Source organism: Armigeres subalbatus, chromosome 1 (genome assembly GCF_024139115.2).
Source record: "Armigeres subalbatus isolate Guangzhou_Male chromosome 1, GZ_Asu_2, whole genome shotgun sequence".
Lineage (NCBI taxonomy): Eukaryota > Metazoa > Arthropoda > Insecta > Diptera > Culicidae > Armigeres > Armigeres subalbatus.
Window position 1 is genome coordinate 87,266,170 of NC_085139.1, and position 24,966 is coordinate 87,291,135.

At 38.8% G+C, this 24,966-nt stretch overlaps 1 protein-coding gene and 1 long non-coding RNA gene across 2 annotated transcripts in view; both read left to right on the plus strand.

Annotated features, from left to right (window-relative positions):
* The window catches only part of LOC134206328 (neurexin 1), a 532,462-nt gene that overhangs the window by 148,313 nt on the left and 359,183 nt on the right, over window positions 1-24,966 (plus strand). The window lies entirely within an intron of this gene.
* On the plus strand, window positions 18,218-19,108 carry LOC134220052 (uncharacterized). Its single transcript, XR_009981759.1, has 3 exons — window positions 18,218-18,268; window positions 18,329-18,394; window positions 18,452-19,108. It is a non-coding gene; the product is annotated as an uncharacterized LOC134220052 (long non-coding RNA).

Consider the following 24,966-nt stretch of genomic DNA (forward strand, 5'->3'; position numbering starts at 1 on the left):
ATGGCCATTCACAGCACCTACTTCCAACACAGCCTCCCGTATCGGTACACCTGGAGATCACCACTGCAGACAGAATCACAAATCGACCACGTTCTGATTGATGGACGGCACTTCTCCGACATTATCGACGTCAGGACATATCGTGGCGCTAACATCGACTCTGACCACTATCTGGTGAAGGTTAAAATGCGCCCAAAACTATCCGTCATCAACAATGTTCGGTACCGACGACCGCCACGGTACGACCTAGAGCGACTGAAGCAACCTGATGTCGCCACTGCATACGCGCAGCATCTCGAGGCAGCGTTGCCGGAAGAGGGTGAGCTCGATGGGGCCCCTCTTGAGGACTGCTGGAATACAGTCAAAGCAGCCATTAACGACGCAGCGGAGAACAACGTTGGGTATATGGGTCGAAGTCGACGGAACGATTGGTTCCACGAAGAGTGCAGACAGATTCTGGAGGAGAAGAACGCAGCGCGGTCGGTCGTGCTGCAGCAAGGTACCCGGCAGAACGTGAAACGTTATAGACGGAAGCGGAGACAGCAGACCCGCCTTTTTCAGGAGAAAAAACGCTGCCTGGAAGAAGCGGAGTGCGAGGAGATGGAACAGCTGTGCCGTTCTCAAGATACACGCAAGTTCTATCAGAAGCTCAACGCATCCCGCAAAGGCTTCGTGCCGCGAGCCGAAATGTGCCGGGATAAGGATGGGAGCATCTTGACGGACGAACGTGTGGTGATCGAAAGGTGGAAGCAGCACTACGAGGAACATCTGAATGGCGCTGAGAGTACAGGCAGCGGAGGAGATGACTACGTCAGTTCAGCGGACGATGGAAGCCAACCAGCCCCCACCTTGAGGGAAGTTAAGGATGCCATTCAACAGCTAAAGACCAATAAAGCAGCTGGTAATGATGATATCGGAGCTGAGCTCATTAAGGAAGGGGTTATATGCCCCATCTACAAGAAAGGCGACAAACTGGAGTTTGAGAACTTTTGAGCGATCACCATCTTGAATGCCGCCTACAAAGCGATATTCCAGATCATCTTCCGTCGTCTGTCACCATTAGTGAACGAGTTCATGGGAAGTTATCACGCCGGCTTCGTTGACGGCCGCTCGACAACGGACCAGATCTTTACTGTACGGCAAATCCTTCAAAAATGCCGTGAATACCAGGTCCCAACGCACCATCTTTTCGTAGATTTCAAGGCGGCATACGACAGTATAGACCGCGTAGAGCTATGGAAAATTATGGACGAGAACAGCTTACCAGACTGATAAAAGCAACGGTGGATGGTGTGCAAAACTGTGTGAAGATTTCGGGCGAACACTCCAGTTCGTTCGAATCGCGCCGGGGACTAAGACAAGGTGATGGACTTTCGTGCCTGTTGTTCAACATTGCGCTAGAAGGTGTCATGCGGAGAGCCGAGTCTAACAGCCGGGGTACGATTTTCAACAGATCCAGTCAATTTATTTGTTTCGCGGATGACATAGACATTTTCGGCCGAATATTTGCAAAGGTGGTAGAACTGTACACCCGCCTGAAACGTGAAGCAACAAAAACTGGACTGGTGATGAATACATCGATGAAAAAGTACATGCTAGTAGGCGGAACCGAGTGCGACAGGGTCCGCCTGGGAAGCAGTGTTACGATAAACGGAGATACCTCCGAAGTGGTCGAGGAATTCGTCTACCTCGGATCCTTGCTAACGGCTGACAACAACGTTAGTCGTGAAATACGAAGGCGCATCATCTGTGGAAGTCGGGCCTACTACGGGCTCCAGAAGAAACTGCGGTCAAAAAAGATTCGCCACCGCACCAAATGTGTCATGTACAAGAGACTAATAAGATCGGTACTCCTCTACGGACATGAAACATGGACAATGCTCGAGGAGGACTTGCAAACACTCGGAGTATTCGAGAGACGGGTGCTTAGGACCATCTTTGGCGGTGTGCAAGAAGACGGTGTGTGGCGGCGAAGAATGAACCATAAGCTCGCCCAACTCTATGGCGAACCCAGTATCCAGAAGGTAGCTAAAGCCGGAAGGGTACGATGGGCAGGACATGTTGCAAGAATGCCGGATAGCAACCCTGCAAAGATGGTGTTCGCTTCCGATCCGGCAGGTACGAGACGGCGTGGAGCGCAGCGAGCGAGATGGGCAGACCAGGTGCAAAACGACTTGGCGAGCGTGGGGCGTATCCGAGGATGGAGAGATGCAGCCTCGAACCGTGCATTGTGGCGTCAAATTGTTGATTCAGTGTTATCTGTTTAGGTGTTAACTAAATAAATGAAAATGAATAATGTGTTTTTTAATGCTGTAAACAGTGCGTAGTGAGATGTCTTACTAATCACTTCGCACTACTCAGTTTTCACAGTGAGAAGTGAGAAATGAGAAAAAAAAAGTGGGAAGTGAAACGTCTTACTTCTCACTCTTCATTTTTAACTTCCCACTGTAAAAAGTGAGAAGCGTGACGTGAGTAGTGAGACGTCTCCTTACTCACTTTGCATTTCTCACTTTTGACAGCGATCACTTATCACTTTTTGATGTAAAAAGTGAGAAGCGCAAAGTGATTAGTGAGACGTTTCACTACTCGCTTCGTGCTTCTCTTATTTACAGTGAGAAGTGAGAAATGAGGATTGAGAAGTGAGACGTCGGCGAAGTGGGTAGTGAGACGTCTCATTAATCATTTCGCGCTTCTCACTTTTTACAGTGTAAAGAGAAAAATGAAGAGTGAGAAGTGAGACGTCTCTCTTCTCATTCCTGATTTATCTATTTTCAAATGAACTATTCGGCCAAATGTCCTATTCGGCCAAATAACCCTTTTGGCCAAACGACCCTTCAAGCCAAATTACCCTTTCGGCCAAACGACCCTTTCGGCTAAATGACCCTTTCGGCCGAATGACCATTTCGGTCAAATGATCCTTTCGGCCAAATGACACTTTTGGGTTAATGATCCTTTAGGCCAAATGACCCATTCCGCTAAATGACCCTTTCGGCCAAATGACCCATTCGGCCAAACGACCCTTTCGGTCTAATGACCCTTTCGGCCAAACGACCCTTTCGGCCAAATGACCCATTCGGCCTAATGGTATATTCGGCCGAACAACTTTCGGTCTAGTGGCATTCGGCCAAATGGCTTTCGGCCGAATGGGTTTCGCCCATCCACATAAGTTCCTTTTCGGATGACTGGTGCAGAAGACCCCATTCGATTTTGTCGACACTTTTTTTTATATTGCTCATAAGCCACGTAAATAGCATACTCCTTGTAAGAGAAACTGGTTTGAGCTCTAAACCGATGAGAAAAATATTGTAAACAAATCACGTACATTTTTTGTTGAGCAAAAAGCTCAAATATCACAATTCTCATAAAAAAAAACCGAAACCGACGTGATTGAATTGAAAATCGTAATTTTTATAGTGTAACGGCTTAGATTTCAAAATACAAGTAGAAAATGGCACAGTGTGTATACTGTATAGTGTCACAATAAAGTTTGTTGATATTGCGAGAAGATTGAAAAATTCGAACCGGGGTCCGACGGTCTACTGTCGGAAAGCTGTTCCGCAAACGTCAAAACACTCGTTGCACGGTAAAAATTTTTGGTTTATTTTTTCGGTGTGAATGTTGATTATTAAAATCAACGGAAATATGCAACTTTAAACGAGTGCTGCATGCCGCTATATTTTTTAAACAAGTTTTATGATACTTTGAAGGCATTTTGTCATAGATTTATGCGATTTTGAAACATTTTAGATTTCTCGAATATTCGTGATATCAAGAAATATCAACACTTTTCGTACAGTGCATGCCATTTTGAAGTTTCCGACACTCAGTCTGCTTCTTCTTCTTCTTCTTCTTTGCTCCGCAATATTAGAATTTTCTCTTTCCTCGCAATACTTGCGAAGATTGTCCTAAAAAGCGAACTTCTTCTAAGCCAGTGGAGATATATCAGCTTCCACACTGATATTCTTCCCTCCCCCTTCATACGGGAGCTTGGCAGAAGGAAGGTCGTGCGATATGTGCCATCACAAATATTGCCCTCCGCTCGCTTTCAAATCGACTTCTATAAAAACATTCTTCATGCCTGCCGTATCCTAACGGAACTATCAATTCTATACTTTCGCCTCTAATGCTATCATGAACATGTACGTCCAAGTTTGGAAGATGATATTAGCATTTCCATATCATTGTAAATCGTTTAACTTCACGTAGAAGTAACACACACGAAATCATTAATCTAGTGAACTTCTTCTCCTTTGACGACGAAACGCTGGAGTATAAGAGTCGTCTATGAACGGGATTGATTAATTTATTCATTTTTATAAGAAAATTATGTTGAGCTTTTTAGTGGAATGTCTTCACTTGTCATAAGGCGAGTTTATACAATCCCATTGAATTCCACCACTTAATTGTATCTTGACAGATACGTATTTCGACCTCAACAGTAAGGCCGTCTAGTCGAGTCAAGTACGAGACACTGAAGACGGCCTTACTGTTGAGGTCGAAATACGTATCTGTCAAGATACAATTAAGTGGTGGAATTCAATGGGATTGTATAAACTCGCCTGCAGGTATCATCTAATCTATTTGCCTTATACCGACCAAACGCGTATAAGGGGAACGCGTATAAGGGGAAAAAGAAGACATAATGCCATTTTTGGAAAATGTCTGCCCGGGACAACTCGAACAGTTAAGTGATGCCTTTATTAAATAAACGCGTTTGCACGGTATAACGAAAACAGAGGAGATAGTGCCGTCTTCAAATGAATGCGTTTGCCCGGTATCCCTTTCTATTATTCTGCCAAATTCTAGGTTCACGAGCCGTTTAAAAACTAGTCGACGAGGACTGAAGTTTCGTCCAATCCTCTGCATTGTGTATAAGAACGTGCTGTAAAATTTTATCACCAAACTGTAATAATTTTCAATAGGGTAGCACGAAGTGGAACGGGATGTTAAGAAACGATAACTGCAAATGCGTACTGTAGAGTTCAAGATTGAAGAACTTATCGCACCGTTGAGTACTTGTGAGTTTTGCACCAAAAATATTCTAAAAAACCGCAAGAGGGAGTGAGGAGGTTTTCAGTTAGCCTTGCGAGCAAAAGCGTAGGATTGCCAAGGGAGGTGATAAAGGATTATCAGCTCGGAAAATTAGTTTTTATCTACGATCAAGATTCTCATAGAAATTGTGTCGTCCACTTGACTATAGTCGCCTTGCTATTAATAAATTCGTAAAACATTTGTTAACCATTCATATGAATTATAAATAAACTTCCATTGAGTAACAATGTCTACATTGAAATGAAGTATGAACTTGAAATAATGACTGATTCGGGATACTGGCTCTTTCGGGGTATTGGCGGGGTATGGGTTGAGTCGTAAAGTCTTTTAGTAGTATACAGAGGAAATTAAAATTCATCAATTTTACAATCAAACCTTCATGCCAAACAATATTGAATGCTTTCTCTATATCAAGAAGAGCAACTCCAGTCGATTATCCTTCAGATTTGTCAAGTTGAATTGAATTCCTAACCCTTAACAACTGATAAGTGGTTGAATGTCCATGGGAAAAATCAAATTGCTCACTAGCAAAAATAGAATTATCATTAATATGTCATATTACTGATTGGTCGATAACTAGAAGCCCCAGCTGTCCGCCTTTAAAATTGAAACAACCTTGGCATTTTTCCGTTTATCAGGAAAGTATGCCCATAGAAAACATTTGATAAATGAATTAACCAAAAAGGATAAAGATCTCTCAGAAAGTGTTGTGATAAGAATGTAAACAATTCCACCATCTTATTTTTAAATTTTCTAGTAATCTAGTCTAGTCTTTTATCAATAAAGCACTTTTAGTTCCCTACATTTCATTTTCATCCCGTTTTTTCGTATGTACAATGGACGATACATTTTTTTTAAATTTATTTGCACTAAAACATTTAAGATTCCAACACCAAAATATGTGACAAGTTTCAATCGAATCAACGATCATCAAGTTTGGTCGATGTGTCATTCTGCGTGAAATTCGTCTCGTAAAAAGCTTGCGGCGCTTATGAGTGTCGTCGGTTATGTTGGATCATACCACTGCACTGTACTGTCAACTAACTTTTTGAAACTGGAACAAATTATATGCATCTAATAATTTCCGTTGAAAACCGCTAATGACTTGACTGCTAGTAACTGACCATTATATCGACTAACGACTATCCTCAATCATAACTGAATATAATCAGCAGGAAAACTTACGCATTCGCCTCCAGAAATTTCATTCAAAAGAAAAAAAATGATCCCCAAACCCTCCCACTGCAAGCTTAAGAAAAACGCAAGCAACGGAGCCACCACTGTTTCATAAAGCATAACGCTGGCCCGAAGCAAACGAAAGGGAACAAAAGTAGCGTCGGAAGTTAGTAAATCTTGGTCGTGGTCCGCAAGGCATCTCCGTCGTAGTCTTCGTTTCGCAATAATGGCAACGGAAGGTGTTTTTATCGCATTGGCTTGCTGTTGGCTACGACACCGACCGACGACCCATCCATCTAATGCTACAAAGTGGGACGATTTTTTTTAGTTTCTTAGGAAGAAAAAAACATTACGGCTGCTAGAAATTGAAAAGCGATGGCTCTTTAAGAGAGAAAAATTCTTACGTAATTGAGATTGGATTCTTTATTCGTTTACAAGGATTGAGAAAACTAAACGAAATGTATTTTTAATGACCGAATTATATTCTCATGAACAAGTGTATTCAAACTCAAATTCTCTGTCTAACGTCCCATTTATTTCAACAATCACACCAAAATGCTTCCATTTTGCATTATCACACCGAACAGCGTCGTTCTCGTCCTCGCCCGCAGTTCATCCCAAACAGAACAAACACGGAACACAGATCGCTCAACGACGGAGAAGGTGTTTCCCGTCACATTTTATGTGTGAACCAGATTTGTCTTCGTCGAGATGAGACCCACAGCTTGCAATCTGTCCAAGATATGAAGTGTTTTCAACGGAGTCCACCGTAGCAGAAAGGCGAGATTATGAGGATTTCTTTTCTTTTGGTTGACTTGCTCCGCTTTTTTTCTGTGGTTCTGCTCATCTGTCGAGCGAGGGTATTTTTCTTCTGTACGACCTCGCCCGCCCTTATCGAGTGAAGCACTTCATCTTTGAAATCTTTCGCCATTCTCCATCGGCGGGATCTACCTGTTCGGGGTGTGGCAACGAGGTGGCACTTTCTTGTGTCGTTTGAATGAACCTGAGGAAAATCTGTATTCACAGCGTGTCAAATCCCTTTCTGTTCGCTTCACCGAGCGCTCCCGACTAGACGTTTGTGCCCTTGTTCAACGTTGAACGTCAGGCGTTTTAGCGAAGATGAGCTCCGGAGAAGGAACCTTGAAGGTGAACTTGGTGATAAATTTTTGGCTTCACACTCAATTTTTCTACGGCTTGTCGGTCGCCTGCATCGAGAAGCAATGAGGGCAAGGTTGTGACGGAATGCGACTTCAAGGGCGTTTCTTTTCGGCTCTGAATGAAGATAATGGCGTTGGAAAGTGGAGACGCATGGTTGCCCTGGTAACTTCGCTACGGAACGTGAGTTGTGAGGTAATTTATTGCCAATAAATTATTACCGCTGTCACCGAAATGGTCCTTCTTCGCTCTGATATGATGCATACTACCAGTTGATGGGATCTTGTTGCGTGGCTGGGTTGCCTTTTTGTGGTGAACGAATAAAAAGTCTTTGTGGTATAAAATCAGAAGCAGAATGATACATGTGATGAAGCTGATTGGAGGTCCTTAAACTGCTTTAAGAAGAAAATCAAAAAAAAAATATTAATAAGTTATTACTATTTCAAATATTTATTTCTTTTAAAATATGTAGCCTTCAATTTCTCTGTATAAAAAATGGTAAAAAATTTTAAAAATATAAAATTGAGAAATACAAAAATTAAAATATTGAGAAATGAAAAAAATATGGCAAATTTACAGTCAAAAAATGAAATTTGAAAATATAAAATTAAAATATTTAGAAATTAAAAAACACAAAAATGGTAACTTGGCTTATGAACTCCACAGTTAATTACTGTGAAAGCGTTTAATGAACACTAAGGTGCGAGGCGGCAATGTCCCAGTGGAGGATGTATGCCAATAAAGAAGTGACAAAAAAAAAAATGAAAAGAAATCTTTAATCTATTATAAAAACTGAATCTGCAATGCACTGGAACTATTTTAAATCAATTTCGAGAAACCTAAAGCCTGTCCACGTTAAATTTCGGACAACCATCATCCATTGCGATTTAAAAAAAATTCGAACCACTGAGGAAATCAATTCACATGACAGTTGAAGCTCTCCGCTTTATGTTATTCTTCAGCGGGTTTTTATTCTTGTCCAAAGAGATAAATTGGCCAAAAATCAATTGGACATTGTCTCAGTGTCCGAAAATTAACGTGGACAGGCTTTAATAGCTACGCGTATTGAACAGTCCTAGATTGATTTTACTATGGGATGAGCTGTCAACCTGTGAGCTAACTGCCAAGCAGTCAAACTTGTAACAAATTTGTAAATAGATTTTAAATGTCAAATTTAGGGTCTGTGAAAGTGAAAAAATATGTTGTAGCTCGAAAAAGGTATCCTATCGAATAAATAAAAAAATATCATGTTTTTCAACATTAAAAACTCATCTGAAAAATAAGAGATTTTTTAGGACCTTTTAAAATAAGAGAATTGAAAAGTTTAAAAAATAAAAAATTGAAATTTTAAAAAATTAGGATAATGGAAAATTAAAAATTTGGAAATTGAATAATTGAAAAAGCTGGGATATAATAAAGATAAAATATTACAAAAATTGAAAAGTTAAAAATTTGTAATACAAATGTTACAAAATTAAAAACAAAAAAAATGAATTTAAAAATTAGGAATCCGCAAATTGAAAAACAATCTGAAAGAATTGTGAAATTGTGAAAAATCAAAACATTGAAAGAAAAAACTAAAAACATATAAAATTTGGAATTTTTGAAACAAAAAAATTAAGCAATTCGCGAGGTCGAAGCAAATTCTGCTCTTCCCTCCTATGGAAAACCCCATTGCTATCTGTCAGAGTTTGAGTAAAACATGGCCGCCATCTCCTCCTCTCTGTTGCTATACTGTAAAAGTCCATAAAGAACTGTCATTGGCTGTGTGAAAAATTTTGATTCGACTACGCAAAGGAGAAGTTCAAAGAATGATTGAAAATTTAAAAATGAAGCACTGGAAAATTGATAAATTTAACCAATAAAAAATTGGAAAAGTTTTGAAACAAATTATTTGAAAAAATTTGAAAAGATAAAAATTTTCAAAATAAAAAAAAAGGAAAAATTTTAAAAAAAAATCTACAAAAAAATGTAAGATTAAAAAAAATGGTAAATTGGAAAATTGAAAAATTATTTGAAATAAAAAAATGGAGCACTGAAAAAAAACTCAGAAAATTGAAAATCAAAAATTAGAAAATTATAAAGCAGAAAATTGAAGAAAAAAAAATTAAAAAATATATGAAAGTTGGAAAAATAAAAATAATTGAGCCTAGTCTGTCATAAAACCCCTGCCAATAATAGAACAAAACCTGCCAAAACCGTCATTCCCCCTATATGAAAGTAAAACATTAAAAAAAAAAAGAAAAAAAAACTGAAAATTAAAAAAAATATAGGGGGAATGACGGCTTTGGCAGGTTTTGTTCTATTATTGGCGGGGGTTTTTTTTATGACTGACTAGGCTCAAATTTGGCCTAAACATTCTATGCATGTCAAAGAATATTGTGGTCAAATTTCATAAAATTTGATCGACAAAAACTCCCCTGCCAATAATAGAACAAAACCTGCCAAAGCCATCTTTCCCCCTATTGAAAGATTTAAAAACATAAAATTAAACCAACAACAAATTGAAGAAAAAATTAAAAATTGCAAATAAAAAAAAATTAATAAAAAAAATTAACGATATGATAAAATTATAAATTGGAAAATTGAACAACTATTGGAAATTTAAAATTGAAACATTGAAAAATAAAAGAAAGAAAGATTCAAAAAAATATGTTATATAATATTCAAAGATTCGAAAAAAATTAAACAACAAATTGAAAAATTGAAAAATAAAAAACAGATAAATTTAAAAAAAGAAAAAAAAATAAATATTAAAGAAAATATTATAATATTATATAATTATATATAATTAATTTGGAAATCTGAAAAATTATTAGAAAAAAGAAATTGGAAAATAACTCAAAAAGTTAAAAACTGAGAGATGAAAAAATGAAAATCAAAAATAGAAAAATTATACAGCAGAAAATTGAAAAAAATGGAATGTTAGAAAATTATAATTTGGAAAATTAAAAAATATCAGAAATGAGAAATTGTAACATTAAAAAATAAAACACTCAAAAAAAATAAAAAATTAAAAACTAAAATTACAAAATTATAAATCAGAAAATAATGAAAATAAACTAGAAAATAAAAAAAACAGAAATTAGATATTGAAAGATTCATATACATGAAACTAAACCACCAACAAAAAAAAAATGAAAAATAAAAAAATTAAAAATAGATAAATTAAAAAAAAAACTGTAAAAATCCGAAAATAGGAAAATTGTTCTTTTTAATTGAAAAATCAAAAATAAAAAATAAATTAGGAAATAAAAAAAATTGATAATAACATATTTTTTCAAAATGGAAATTAGAAGAGTAAAGGCTCCCCCAGACCTAAGCGATTTCATCGCGGCGACGGCGACAACTAGTCGCCGCGATTTCATCGTTGGGTCGCTGCAAGCAATTTGGTATTTACGCTTCCATATTACCGACGACAGAATCGCTGTCGCCAAGCGATAGAATCGCGTCGCAACTGCCGCATCGCGTGTGTTTGGGGGAACCTTAATGCTTGCGAAAAAATCAATTCAATTAAACTTCTGAACTCCTCGACCAATTATTACCAAATTTGGAACACATTTTCCTTTCTCAATGTAGACAATATTAGACTGGGTGGGAGGGTCATGAAAAGGAGTAAAAGCGTACACATTTAAAAATTTAAAAATTTCAAAAATTTAAAAAATTTAAAAATTTAAAAATTTAGAGATTTTAAAATTTTAACCTTTAAAAATTTAAAAATTTAAAAATTTAAAAATTGAAAAATTTAAAAATTTAAAAATTTAAAAAATTTTAAAATTTAAAAATTTAAAAATTTAAAAATTTAAAAATTTAAAAATTTAAAAATTTAAAAATTTAAAAATTTAAAAATTTAAAATTTTAAAAATTTAAAAATTTAAAAATTTAAAATTTTAAAAATTTCTAAATTTAAAAATTTAACTTAACTTTTAAAATTTAAAAATTTAAAAATTCAAAAATTTTAAATTTAAAAATTTGAAAACTTGAAAATTTTAAAAATTTAAAATTTAAAAATTTAAAAAATAAAAAAAATTTAAATTTAATTTAAAATTTCAAAATTTTAAAATGTTGAAATTTTGAAATTTAAAATTTAAAAATTTTAAAATTTTTAAACTTGAAAATTTAAAAAATTTAAAATTTAAAATTTTTAAAATTTTTAAATTTTAAAATTAAAATACAAAAAATTTAAAATTCGAAAACTTAAAAATTTAAAAGTTTAAACATTTGAAAATTTAAAAATTTAAAATTTAAAAATTTTATAATTTAATGATTTAAAGATTTAAAAATTAAAAATTTAAAATTAAATGATTTAAAAATTTAAAATTTAAAAATTTAAAATTTAGAAATTAAAATTTAAAATTTAAAATTTAAAATTTAAAATTTAAAATTTAAAAATTTAAAATTTGAAAATTTAAAAATTTAAAATTTAAAAATTTAAAATTTAAAATTTAAAATTTAAAATTTAAAATTTAAAACTTTAAAATTTTTAAAGTTTTAAATTTTAAATTTTAACATTTTTAAATTTTTTAATTTTAAAATTTTAAATTCTAAATTTTTTAATTTTAATTTTTTAATTTGAAAATTTTAAATTTTAAATTTCTTAAAAATTTAAATTTTTAAATTTAAAATTTTTTAAAAATTTAAATTTTTAAATCTTTAACTTTTAAATTTTTTAATTTTTAAATTTTTAAATTTTTAAATCATTTAATTTTTAAATTTTTAAATTTTTAAATTTTTAAATCATTAAATTTTTAAATTTTTAAATTTTTAAATTTTTAAATTTTTAAGTTTTTAAATCTTCCTCATCCGCATTTTGAAAGAAAATTTGAACGCCAGTGCTGAGAAATTAGGCTTACAGGGAACATACATCTTTCGGCATGATAATTACCCCAAGCACACAGCCCAAAATACTAAGCTGTAGCTACTTTATACTACTCCAATCAACTCAAAACGTCTCCTCAGACCCCATATATTAATCCAATTTAACACCATTGGAAGGTGCTGGACGACTATATTCGTAAAAGTTATATTTCCAACAACAACGAATTTAAATTAGTGTTGAAAGAATAATGGGAAAAAGTTCGTCCCCCGTTACGGCTAATTTGGTCATTTCCATGCCACAAGAACTACAAGCCGTCGTAGATACACTGGGGAATCAAACGAGATATTGAATCCCATTCTACAACTCCTGTTTTCGTTTCTAAAGTGCGCCAAACCTGAATAGACGAATACTTTTGAGCCCATAATTAATGAATTGTAATGTTTTGTTTTTCTATTTTTCTGTTTGATTTTTGATAATAAAGTTGATTGATTTGCTACACAATGTAATCGATAGTTTTATTTTTTTGAGCTTACTAGATTCTATCTTTGACACTTTCTAGAAAACACACAGACGAATACTTTTTGGACTCACTGTAGCTGAATAAATCATCAAGCTATATCTATTTGGCAAACGTTATTTAGCAGAACAGGTGTAAGATGATTGTGATTGTAAGATTTTCTACCAATTCTGTGTAAGAGCCCACCAAAACCTGTATAAGAATTGGGAATATGCAAAAATGCTAGAATCGTATACAAAACTTGTATGAGACTTTACAATTTTGTAAGTTTTTTTTAAGTATTTGTTTGTGAGCTTACATTTTTTGTTGAGGAATCTTACAGTTTCGCATATGCCCAGTTTTGGTAGGTTCTTATACAGAAATTTTAAATTTTTAAATTATTAATTTTTAAATTTTTAAATTATTAATTTTTCAAATTTTCAAATTTTAATTCTCCAAATTTTCAAATTTTTAAATTTTCAAGTTTTCAAATTTTTAAATTTTCAAATTTTCAAATTTTTAAATTTTCAAATTTTAAAATTTTCAAATTTTCAAATTTTCAAATTTTAAAATTTTTAAACCCAGCCAGCGGTTGTTAGATTTTCTAACAATTCTGTATAAGAATCTACCAAAACATGTATAAGAACTGGGCATATGCGAAATTGTTAAATTCTTATACAAAAAATGTAAGAAAATTGTAAGCTTTTTAGATTCTTTAGATCTATAGATCTATACAATATTTGTATAAGAATCTAGTAATTTCGCATATGCCCAGTTCTTATACAGATTTTGGTAGATTCTTATACATAATTGTTGGAAAATCAAACAGCCAGCGGTCATTTGATCCAAATATACTGTACTTGGTTTCGTCAGATAACATGACTTGATACCGAAAATCATCCTTCTTCCAGCGATATTTTTTGGTCAAATTGAGCCATTTTTAGATAATTTGATGGCTTACTTGAAGTTTCTTCCGTGATACTCGCCCATTATACCCATACTTTTTACAGGTATTTCTGTTCGTATTGGTTCATATCTTAGCACTTCTTCTCTCCAACTCCCTTGCCTATATGGGTGCACACGTTATAAGGATTTTTTGGCTTTCCGTAAAAAAATCGCTCATCGTTACCAATTTACTATCGCGGACGACCACTCCGTTTTTTTGTTTTGAACGGTTTTTGTGGCGCTGGTGCGATCAATCACGGATTGAATGTTTGAATTATTGCTACCCTTGGTCTACAAACAATGCTTGCAAATTATAAGTCAACTTGCACTAATTATGTAGGCATAGGATAAGTTTTTAATTCATTGGGACTCATCTTTTTACCTTTCCCACCCATGGTGCCTCTATTTTCCGCGCCAAGTTCAAACAAAACAAAAACATTATTTGAACCGTCATTGAGTATTGACAAAAATGTTGCTAGACACCACTAGGGTGTGCTAGTGTAACTACATGCGAATAAAACCATTATATTCGTGTTTCACTCGGTTATTTTTTGAATCGACGAATACTTATTGAGCGAGCGAAATTGACGGAATTTAGATATTTTTTACATGCCAACAAAAGTAATTGAAATTTCTATATGTTTTTGAATAATAATCATGTACTGAAATGTTTTCTACCAAATTCAGAAGAAAGTTTTTTGATTTCGCTTCTAACACGCGTAAGTTTTATACTTTGCTAAAACATACGCAGCTAGACGAATACTTTTTGGAGCCTCTGTATATGTGTTTTGACGCTAAATACAATTTTCGACCGCTCAAGGTTTAGCGAGATGATTTCGGTCTAATGACGTTCGTCCAGATCATACCATCGTAAACTCAACCAACATTGAGAATGCACCAAACTGGAGCGGCAGCCAGTGGCAACGCAGAGTTTCCAATTGCCAGCTCAACAACAATCGAGTTTTATCGGAAAATAGATTTATTGGGTTCGCAATCCCAGATGCACCGACTGGGCATCCTTCACAAAAGCAGAAACCAACAACGTTATTACCGCAAAAAGTAATAAAGCAATTCCGCATATTTTCAATGGGGCTTCTTTCGCGTTCTTGCATCTCGATTGATTTCCTGTGCGGTTCGTTTCGATTGGTGCGAAATTAATTCCAGAGTGAAGGGTGACCCATCAAATGCGTTACGTGAAACACGATATTTGTCTTGAACATGCTTCATCATTCTTCTCTCATGATAGCTTTAATTATGTTAAGGATCGTCATTATTCTTCGAACCTTAATCCCCCTAGACGTGAGGCGTGATTCATGGGTGTTCTTTCATTGTGATCATGAAAAAACTATTGGGTTTTGTTTCTCATCTTTCACAAGCATTTGATCCTCAAAGAACAGACTGTATCATGGAAGTCTACCGTATCTCAGGAGCGGTAGAGCAAGATAGATTTGACATGATTTATAAACACATATTAAAAGCAACAGAAAACAAAACGGCATAGAATGCTTTCTGCTGATGGTAGAAGTGAAAGTGTTCAATGGGCATAAAATTGCGAGCCGACAATTCCCAAGCAAAAGTTTTTTGGCATTGCATCCCAAAGGATGGGATGTTCAAACCGGACGGTCAGTCGAGCTCAAAGTAAATTGAATGACTACATGACCCTGGCCGATAGGTTCGACTGGACCGGACCGGCGGCGGAGCCACAATTGATGGCAGAAATGAAGTGATGGATTGCCGGCTGCGATATGACCGATAGGTTTCACTTATTCAGTGCGGCTCACGAGGGAAGAATGTGCGTCGTCGTCGATATGCGAGATTGTGTACTGTCCCGCCGGGCCGTGAAGGAGGTGGTCATCACGATTGTCAACCGTTGTGGAAAGAGATATGAACCTGTCGGAGATAAATCTTCTCATTCGCCGGCAGGATTAACGTGAGCGGGAACGGTGATGGATTGTGATTGCTAGCTGGTCAGAATTGTTGATGCCTTTTTTTAATGCTTCAATTTCGCCAAATTCTATTACGAGATTGTACCTTCCAGTGCCCTGATATCCAAATAACCAAATATTCAAATATCCAATAAATTCTGGACATAGTTGGAAGAGTATCACGATGTCAGTTAGTACGACACCCGTCCACTAGCGGGTCCCCTCCACCCCTCCCTCATCAATATTAGAATAACTAAATTAATGATTTCGTGTGTGTTACTTCTACGTGAAGTTAAACGATTTACAATGATACGGAAATGCTAATATCATCTTCCAAACTTGGACGTACATGTTCATGATAGCATTAGAGGCGAAAGTATAGAATTGATAGTTCCGTTAGGATACGGCAGGCATGAAGAATGTTTTTATTGAAGTCGATTTGAAAGCGAGCGGAGGGCAATATTTGTGATGGCACATATCACACGACCAGTGATGGGAAATGTCAAAAAAATTTCATGGCATTGCTATTACTAATTTTGTAATAACTTTTTTCAAAAGTAATTTACAGTTCGGACTTTTTGACCAACATGTAGAACTTAAAGGGTCCTAGAACTTTGTCGAACATATCATTGTTCTAAATACAAAGTGTGAGCCATGAGAGTGAAATTTAAAAAATGTCACGGAATGTCATTTGACACTAATTCGGCTCTCACGCCGCCAAAAGCATATAAAGGGAAATTACCTGTTAGTAAAAGTTTCAGTGTCATTTAAAGGCTACATGTTTATATGTAAAACATAATTGTAAATAACTTGTGAGAAAAGTTATTAGCAAGTTAGTCCCATGACATCGATATGACATTTCCCGTCACTGCACACGACCTTCCTTCTGCCAAGCTCCCGTATGAAGGGGGAGGGAAAAATATCAGTGTGGAAGCTGATATATCTCCACTGGCAAAAGGAAGGTGGTTTGACTTGCTCATATGCCATCGCGTGCAGAAGTTTCATCAGTACCCGCTAAGCTGCGGTGGACGACGGAGGTCCTTCGTAGCTTAGTAGGGAAAGCACCTGTCATGCGAACTGGGGTCGTGGGATCAAACCCCACCGAAGGGGCGGTTACCCTCTAATACCTTTTCCGAACTAAATCTATCACATGTTGTACATATGCATAATTAAGTTTCAGACATAGTAATTAATTTCCACATCGGGTGGCTTAATACCCGGCATATAGGCAATTAACTTTGAAAGCACCGAATTTTTTTAATTTTTAATTTAAAAATTTAAAAATTTAAAAATTTAAAAATTTTGAAATTTTAAAATTTTTAAATTAAATGCTAGAATCGTATACAAAACTTGTATGGGACTTTACAATTTGTAAGTTTTTTTAAATTTTTTTTTTTGTGAGCTTACATTTTTTGTAAAGGAATCTTACAGTTTCGCATATGCCCAATTTTGGTAGGTCGCATATGCAGGTGTTGGTAGGTTCTTATTCAGAATTGTTAAAAAAAATTTAACAGCCGCTGGTTGGGTGTATATGTATAGTCGTTCAGCTGAATCATTTGTCTGGAGCAGTGAAAAGACCGAATATGACATTGAACGATCAAGCTATTCGATAGGAAAATCATGTTGAGCTTTAAGTGAAATGTCTTTACTTGTCATAAGACGAGTTCATACAATTCCATTTAATTCCACCACTTGTTTGTACCTTGACAGATACGTATTTCGACCTCAACAGTAAGGCCGCCTTCAGTTTCTCGTACTTGACGCGATTTGGTAGTCAAGGTAGAAACAAGTGGTGGAATTAAATGGAATTGTACGAACTCATCTTATGACAAGCTAGATTTTCGGCCAAACTGGTAATTTGACTGTTTTTTGAACAAGCCATTTGAACGAAACAACCGTTTCGCTGAAGAAGTCATTCGAGCGAATAAGTCAGACCAGAAATAAAACATAGAACAGGTGCATCATAAATTTGATGAGATAAGGCGTCATGCAGACATGAAATCATGTATCAATAGAAATTAAAGCTTTTCGGTTTAAAAGGTATTTAGAGATTCTACTAAAAGATGTTAAGTGCACGTCAGTTGGTTGAAAAATTAGAAAAAAAAAACAAATTATGTGAAGTGAAAAGCGCAAAAAATAAGAAGCGAGAAAGGAGAGTAAGAGAAAATGAAATATAAAGAGTTTGTACTAAGATATGAGACGGCAGACTACGAATTCATAAGTTCAAAATAAAATAGTAATAAAAGGTTTAACTGCGAGGAAGGATTTTTTTCAATCTTTCGTTTATTCTATCTAATCATCTATTTATCTATTGTAGCAGTCAGGAAAATTGTAAATAATTTATTATAATAAAGGTAGATTGTAAGCATTTCCGTCTTTCAATCGCCAATAAACTGTACATATTTGTCCCTTGACGTATGCAAACGGGCACTATCAATCAGCCAAGCTCTCCAAGGTCGAAGCCATTTGTTTTCTGGATAAGGTGGGAAAGGGATAGCAGCGCGACTATCTTGTCAAATTATCAATCGTGCCGATAAAGTCACGACTGTACACAAAGGGGTCGGGAAATGACGTACTTCCGGTTGTGTCCGAGTCCCACCTTCCTTAATCTGAGGATTCACAGACTCGATCATTTCGTCCGTGACTTTCCGTAAAGCTAGAAGTGTTCGCGTTTGTTAGTTAGTGTTTCGTTTGCCAAAAGTAGGTCCTATTAGTGGCGTTAAATGTAATTGATTAATTAAATAATTGTTCGTTCAACAGTAGGTTAAAGTTAAGTGTGCGGTGTGAAATTGTGTGCAATAGCGGAAATCAAAGCCAAGATAGAAGGTAATCCATCGTGCTCTAAATGTGCTAGTTGTGCCTGTGCTTATTTGTTTCGTCTAGCCATATTGGCTTGGGCTTCTCACCCGCAGAATTTCCACGCACCCAAGCGCGATACCTGTTCCCCCAACGGACGGAAAATTCCCGACCACCGACTACCCGTCGGAAGTAGACTGGTCCGTCACCATACTGGTCTAAGGGAGCTCTGGGGACTTCCACGTGGACGAAGTCCACCTGCCGGTTAATCCAACTGCCGGCAAAGCAAGCAACCGCCATCGCTTCATTGAGCAGCGATCGCCAGGAGCATCGACCCTACCCCGTAGGTCATCGACTGTAGTAAGTCGCATCGAATCGGTGAGTCTCCAATCCAAGTCTATTTTTGCATGGAGTGCGGCGTCCGAGGAGGGCGCCGCGGAGGGATATTTTTTGCCAGTCTTAGACTGAGGACCCGTGAAAGTGCTATTACACACAATCGAGAAATCGCGAGTTGGAGAGGAAAGCCCACCAACCGCTCAAGTCTGTCAAGTCAAGTCAGTGAAAAGCGTGCATGAGCCCATTTTCGCCAACACATAAATTCCCACCTAATACCCGGAGCGCAGAATGACGAGAAACTGAACTTTCGATAATCCGTGACGTCACATAACATGTAAAAGCACAGAGCACCAGAGAGTAGAAGATAGGATAGAGAAAACCGCACACAAGCTAGAGATAGGCAATAGAACGAACACCAACACATAAACCAATGCGATCTCCCCCCCCCCCCCCCCCCATGAGTATGTGTATCTTCAGTAATGTAAGCAAATAAACTGTTCCATTCATGTAAATAAAGCTTTGATTATGCCGTCCCTAGCTATTAATTAATTGTGTTTAACGTCATTCCGGTCTGTTGTAGTTTTCGGTTTCGTCCTCTATGTGTTGAGTTTGACTGAGTATGTTGTTTTGCTTCCAACTTTGTGGGAGACGAATAGATGAACCGAGAGAGTCGACCGATGATGATAGGCGCACTCACACTTAGAGTGTATTAGGTGTGGTGGGCTCTCACCGTCTCTCTGAGTGGCATCGTGGCTGTAAAGCATGCTGCGATAATTAGGGTGATACCGTTCGGCAAGATTTAGTTCGTAGCCAGTTGGAACGATCCGTAAATCCTATCTGGAAAATAAATGGACTCGCCCTTTGGGAGTCTCATCCGGGCAAATTAACTTGGGCCGTGGTCTCCTAAATGGAGTGGCGCTTAAGCCACGTGCTTTTAAGGAGCGGATCGCTCCGTGCCGGCTACACTATCTATCTATCGAATCTATTATTTACCTGAACTGTTAGGGAGCCGAAATCAAGTTTAATAATATATTTCTTTTTTGGGGAACCGAAAGCCTCGTGGTTTGATCGAGGTTAGGGAATACAATAATATAGAGGGAAAGGAAGGGATTTTAGATTACTTAAGTAATTACGATGCTGATGTTCATGAAGTTGTTTCACATCTGTAACGGGGCAAACAAACTGTTTCTTGGGGGACAAGAATGGGAACGCTCCCCACCATGTTTCAGTTATCGTTCCTGAAGATGATTTGTTTCTGGCATTTTTGTGTCAGATACACAATGCGCTACCCGAAGGTGCATTTCTAGTCGAACCTGTGGTAATACGATGCTTACGTCCTTTTGGTACCTCATATTTGCATCGTCCACCCCTACCGATAACCAAGAGCTGGGGACAGCCCTGTTTTTTGACGTTAACTCTATTCACAAACCGATCGTTAAAAGCGTGTACATTGTTCTTAGTTGCTCCAGAATAAAATCTATTTTTTCCGTTAAGTATTCCGCGTGTGCTAAGTTGCCTCCACTAGATTCCGAATTCTGGCCTGGGAGGCTGCAACTGCATCCGTCGAACGCGGAAAGCGGGATGCTGCTCAGAAGAGTGCTGAGTATAAAAAGTTGACAGAGGAGGTACTAGGTGATGGGGTTCAAGTGAGAGCCCTATGCCCAGTATCGGTCATCCAGTGCTGCGGCCTGGATGAAATAACCGAAGCTGCGGACCTGGTGGACGCGCTGAGAGATCAGTGCAACGTCCAACTCCAGGAATCCGAGATTCGGTTACGTAATAGCTTTGCTGGGATGCAGGTTGCCACATTCCAAGTGCCTCTGGCTGATGCCAAGAAGGTACTAGATAAGGCGAAGCTGAAGGTGGGCTGAAGGTGAACATAATCCAGCCACCTCAGTCCTGCTATAGGTGCCTCGGCTACGGTCATAAATCCTTTGACTGTCGGGGTCCCGATCGTAGTAAGCTATGCCGCAGGTGTGGAGCTGAAGGCCACAAAGCTCGCACCTGTCAGGCCGCACCGAGGTATCTGATCTGTCCCCCTAGTAGATAGATACAACAGACACCTCACCGGTGCACAGGCCTGTCCGACCTCTAGAAGGGTCCAGACATGCAAGTAACACAGCTAAACTTAAACCACTGCTACAACAGTCGGTTACTGAGTGTAAAGCTGATGTTGCCTTGCTGTCCGACCCATATCGCATCCCTGCTGGAAACGGCAGTTGGGTTGCTGACAAGTCCGGATCGGTGGCAATCTGGACTTGTGGGCGGTTCCCCATTTAGGAAATAATATCATCTCCTAACGATGAGGGTTTCGTTATAGCAAAGGTAAACGGAGTTTACTTTTGTTGCTGCTACTATCCTCCTAGATGGAGTATAGGGCAGTATACTAACGTAGTGGACACTCTTGCGGTCAATCTAACTGGCCTAAAACCGTTAGTAGTAGCAGGGGACTTCAACGCGTAGGCGGTGGACTGGGGATCCCGGTTCACCAACGCTAGAGGTCATATTCTGCCAGAGTCTCTAGCGGGACTTAATGTAGTCCTGCTGAATGAAGGCCAAGTGTCAACATTCAGAGGACCGAATGGTGAATCATGCATCGACGTGACCTTCTGCAGCGCGGGATGGACGTTGAATCCGGATTGAGAGTACATGAAGGGTATACAGCTAGTGACCATCAGGAACTTCATTTTATCGTTAGCTATACCCCCACTGGATCTAGAGCTACGAGAAAGGTCAGAGGTGCTGACCAAGGATGGCGCACCTCATAGTTCGATCGAGAACTGCTGATTGAATCACTACAGTGGGAAGATCGGACCTTTAACCTTAATGGTGACGAGTTGACCGATGTCTTGACACGAGCTTGCGACATGGCTATGCCAAGGAAGTGTAAGCCATATGGGAATCGCAAACCAGCGTACTGGTGGACTGACGCGATAGCTGAACTTAGTAGATCTTGCCTTACAGCCAAAAGAAGACTACGACGTGCAAGAAACGAGGTTGATCGACTTGATAGACGCCGAACATTCCAGACAGCAAGCAGAGCTCTAAACTACGAAATAAAGTGTAGTAAAAGAGCATGCTTTGAAAGGCTGTGCAGTATGGCAAACAACACTCCATGGGGGGATGCTTACAGGATAGTGATGACTAAAACAAATAGCACACCTCCTGAGAGATCTCCGGAGATGTTAGCTAGGATCGTTGAAGGGCTGTTCCCGAAGCATGATTCACCAGACTGGCCTGATACACCGTATGGGTCGGTTGACGTGGTCCCGTTAGTGACTATCGAAGAGCTTATCGAAACCGCAAGAGGTTTTAAGCTCAATAAGGCGCCGGGTCCGGATGGTATTCCGAACCTGGCCCTTAAACACGCGCTTATTGCTGATCCAGATATGTTCAGGAGCTGCCTCCAACGTTGTCTGGATGAAGGAAACTTTCCAGATCGTTGGAAACGACAGAAATTGGTGCTATTGCCCAAGGGAGAACCTTCGGCATACAGACCGATTTGCCTCCTCGATGGAGCTGGTAAGCTGCTTGAGAGGGTTATTCTGAACAGATTGTCGACCTATACCGAGCGTACTGGTGGGCTATCAAACAACCAGTATGGCTTCCGTAAAGGTCGTTCCACCGTCGAAGCAATTCGATCGGTAACGGATACGGCCAAGATAGCGAGAGGTTTGAACAGGCGAGGTATTAGATACTGCGCATTGATTACACTTGATGTAAAAAATGCGTTTAACAATGCAAACGGGGTAGCTATTGCTGACTCTCTGCACCGATTGAGAGTTCCGGATTACCTGTGCAGGATACTGAAAAGTTATTTTCAGAATAGGGTGCTGATATACGACACGGATGCTGGTCAAAAGTCGATCGTAGTGTCTGCGGGTGGTCAACAGGGATCGATCCTCGGACCGGTTCTGTGGAATATTATGTACGACGGAGTATTACGCTTAAGTCTCCCGGCCGGTGTGAAAATAGAAGGCTTTGCGGATGACGTAATGCTAGAGGTAACAGGAGACACTCTCGACTAAGTTGAACTGAAGGCTTCATACGCGATTGGCAGAGTGGAGGAATGGCTCAACTCAAGGCGGTTGTCCCTTGCACACCACAAGACGGAAGTCGTGGTGGTACATAGCCGTCATTGATGAATTGGTCGGTCAGCAACATGTTCGTCTTGATCAGAAATGATTAATTTCACAAAATGACTTCCCAACTAAGATAACACAATATATTATCATTATGCTGCGATACAGAGCTCAACAGTTTTCCTAACAAGGAGCCGTTAAGCCAAAGGTTTTCTTTTGTCCGAACAATAAAACCGAAGCCAAGCTATACAAAAGATATTCGCTCTAAGTGGTCATTTTTCCCAAAAATTCCGTTGGGTTGAAATGTTTGCTTGGCTGAACAAATCGTTTGGTCGATTAGGTCTTTTGACCGAATACATATTTAGGCCGAAACAGTCAATTGACCGAAATTCTTGTTGAGCAAAAGGGCCATTTGCTTGAAATGTTATTTAGCCGTCATGGCCAAACATGTAGGTTGTAAAAATGTGAAATGATTGAAGGGTCGTTAGAAAATGACGAACAAGGTTTTAGGGCTTAAAGCTTTGTGACGGTACAAATGTAAGGTATACAAAAAGGTGGATGTCATATTTTCATATTTGCATCGTCCCTAATGATAATTGAGAAGAAAAAGTGCGAAGGGCGGAGGAACAATTGCCCTTCTCATTTCTTTTTTTTTTTTTTTTTTTTAACTAATTTTATTTTCTAATTATCTAATACATGCATTCGATCCGGGCAGCAGGGACTATGTCCAAGGGCTTGACGATCCCTCCCCAGGCCATCTGCGAGTTGTGGGGCTTGCCTAGGATGTGGTGGGGTTTGACAGTGGGCCCTGTTAAACCTCTATAAAAGCTGCATGTATCCGCAAGTAGGCCCCAATTAAAGCGACCGTGTGCCGCTCAAAGCGCACAAGCCCAAGTCCTGGTGTTAGGTGGGACGCTAAACAGCCCTGACACGACGGCCCTCCGACGAGACAGGAGGTTTGCGCAGGCCCAATAAGCCGCCTAGAAAACCAATCATTACGAACAATATAAGAGATAATGCGACTCGATATAATCGGCAAAGACCTAGGCGACGAATACAGGATCACGATTGGAAGCTTGGAACATGGAATTGCAAGTCGCTAGGTTTCGCAGGTTGCGACAGGATGATCTACGATGAATTACATTCCCGCAACTTCGACGTCGTGGCGCTGCAGGAGATTTGCTGGACAGGACAGAAAGTGTGGAAAAGCGGGCATCGAGCGGCTACCTTCTACCAAAGCTGCGGCACCACCAACGAGCTGGGAACCGGTTTCATAGTGCTGGGTAAGATGCGCCAACGTGTGATAGGGTGGCAGCCAATCAACGCAAGGATGTGCAAGCTGAGGATAAAAGGCCGTTTCTGCAATTATAGCAACATCAACGTGCACTGCCCACACGAAGGGAGACGTGATGACGAGAAACATGCCTTCTACGCACAGCTGGAGCAGACATACGATGGATGCCCACTGCGGGACGTCAAAATCGTCATGGGTGACATAAACACACAGGTAGGAAAGGAGGAAATGTATAGACCGGTCATCGGACCGGATAGTCTGCACACCGTATCGAATGACAACGGCCAACGATGCATAAACTTCGCAGCCTCCCGCGGAATGGTAGTCCGAAGCACCTTCTTTCCCCGCAAAAATATCCACAAGGCCACATGGAGATCACCTAACCAAGAAACGGAAAACCAAATCGACCACGTTCTAATCGACGGTAAATTCTTCTCCGACATCACGAACGTCCGCACTTACCGCAGTGCGAATATTGAATCCGACCACTACCTCGTTGCAGTATGTCTGCGCTCAAAACTCTCGACGGTGTACAACACGCGTCGAAGTCGGACGCCGCGGCTTAACATTGGGCGGCTACAAGATGGTAGACTAGCCCAAGAATACGCGCAGCAGCTGGAAGTGGCACTTCCAACGGAAGAGCAGCTAGGCGCAGCGTCTCTTGAAGATGGCTGGAGAGATATTCGATCCGCCATTGGTAGCACCGCAACCGCTGCACTTGGCACGGTGCCCCGGATCAGAGAAACGACTGGTATGACGGCGAATGTGAGCAGTTAGTGGAAGAGAAGAATGCAGCATGGGCGAGATTGCTGCAACACCGCACGAGGGCGAACGAGGCACGATATAAACAGGCGCGGAACAGACAAAACTCGATTTTCCGGAGGACAAAG